Here is a 2186-nt window from a genome sequence, read left to right as displayed (position 1 = left end):
GGGAGAGAGGGGGTGGAAATATTGGGGCCTAAGAAGGCTTCTTGTCACCCATCTCTCTGAGGTAGACCGTATATCCCTAATGAGTGCTCCACATCTGCACATCCGTGGTGGGTCAAATGGTGGCTCCCAGACCATAGGTCCACCCAGATCCTGTGAGTATGGGCTTGTTTATGAACAAGGTCTTGGCAGCCATAGTGAAAGATCTCAGCATGAGATCACCCTGGATTACCCAAGTGGGCCCTAAACCCAATGGCAAGCGTCCTTGTGAGAGAAGAGAAAGGGAGAAGACACACGGAAGGTGAAGATGGCGGCAGAGATTGGGGTGATGTATCTACAGGACAAAGAAGGCCAAGGACACCAAATGTCACCAGAGGACAGGAAACGGCCATGGAACACATTGTCCCTGAGTCTCCCGAGAGACCCAACATTGTGATACCTCGATTTCCAACTTCGAGCCTCCAGAACTGTGAGGCAATACATTTCTGTGAGGCTGGCCCCATAACCTAGAGGTTAAGGCAGCCGAATCCCACATGGCAGACTGTGGTTTGAATCCTGGCCCCGGCAGCTGCATGCATGAGCGCGCATGTCCAAACACCCAACAGGATGGAGAAATGGAAGCGAAACGATTGCAGAACGACCATGCCCCGTTGAGAGGCGCTTTCTCCCTCTCTTTCTTTCTCTCTCTCTCTCTCTCTCTGATGAACACAGGTGTTCTCTGATCATTAAAATTTAATTAGTTAAAAAGGGACCAACAGATGGTGCGATGAGTTATGTCGCTGAACTCCAACATAGTGACTGCAGTTTGAGTTCTGGACCCGGAGACTTAAAACTGACACTGGGCACATGTGTGTCCATGCCCAAAATCCCAAGAGGAAAATGGAGGAGAAGGGATTGCAGTGTGGCCATCACCCCCAGGGGATGATTTCTTGCTTTCTATCTCTCTGTCTCTCTTTATTTCTCTGGCGAGATCATAAGCTCTATAGCAAAAGTCTCTCCAAAAAACATAAACTAACTAACTAAATATTACATTTGTGTTGTTGCAGGGTACCCAATTGGTGGTGCTTTGGTACAACGTCCCTAGCACACTAATATAGCAACCCCCAGTAAGACGATTCCAAAGAAAGTTCAAAACTGGGACCAGCAGATGGCATAATGGTCACATCTCTGGACTCCCACATAGTTAACCATAGTTCAAGTCCCAGACGCGGTAGCTTAAAACTCATACTGGGCACATATGTGTACATGCCTAAAATCCCAAGAGGAGAATGAAGGAGAAGGGATTGTGGCATGGCCATTCCCAGGGTGGGGGAGAAGTGATTTCTTACTTCCTGTGTCTCTATCTCTCCAGGGAGCACATATGCCCTATAGCAAAAATCTCTCTAGGGACCAGCGGTTGGCGTAATGGCTATGTCACTGGACTCCCATGTAGTCGACCGTGGTTTGAGTCCCAGACCCGGTGGCTTAAACTCACGCCGGGTACGTGTGTGTGCGTGCCCAAGATCCCGAGAGGAGAATGGAGGAGAAGGGATTGCTGCATGGCCATTCCCCCTAGGGGGTGACTTCTCGCTTTCTGTCTCTCCTCGCTTTCTGTCTCTCCGTCTCTCTCTCTCTTTCTGGCAAGCGCACGTGCCCTGTAGCAAAAAAAAAAAAAAACAAAACAAAAACAAAAAAAAAAACTTATCCAAAAAAAAAAGTTCAAAATGAGTTTTATGGGGCTACAGTCGTAGTGTTGGCAGGGCTGTTCCTTCTGGAGGCTCCAGGGAAGAACCCATCCTTTGCACTTACCAGCTTCTAGAGGTTGCTAGCATTCCTTGGCTGCTGTTCTGTTACTCCAGCCTCTGCTTCTGGAGTCACGTGACCTTCTCTTCCTACTACTCTGACCTCCTGCCTCCCTCTTATAAGGGTCACTGTGGTTCCATTGGGTCCAGTGGATAAGCCAGGATGACCTGCCCATCTCAAGATCTATTGCTTAACCATGTCTGCGGTCTCTTTGGTCACAGGAGGTGACATGGGTTCTGAGAAGTAGAATGCAGATATCTTTGGGGGCCCATTTTCTGGGTTACCACAGGAAGACCCTTATCTTCCTCCCCCTAATTCTCTTCTTCACACACATTGAGGTGGTCACCAAGAACAACACTCACCTGATGACTTTCATGGTGGAACTGTAGCATGTCACGAGTGTCAGG

The sequence above is a fragment of the Tupaia chinensis genome, unplaced genomic scaffold (assembly GCF_000334495.1).
Source record: "Tupaia chinensis unplaced genomic scaffold, TupChi_1.0 Scaffold000248_2, whole genome shotgun sequence".
NCBI classification, from domain to species: Eukaryota; Metazoa; Chordata; class Mammalia; order Scandentia; family Tupaiidae; genus Tupaia; species Tupaia belangeri.
This window is presented reverse-complemented; position numbering follows the sequence as displayed.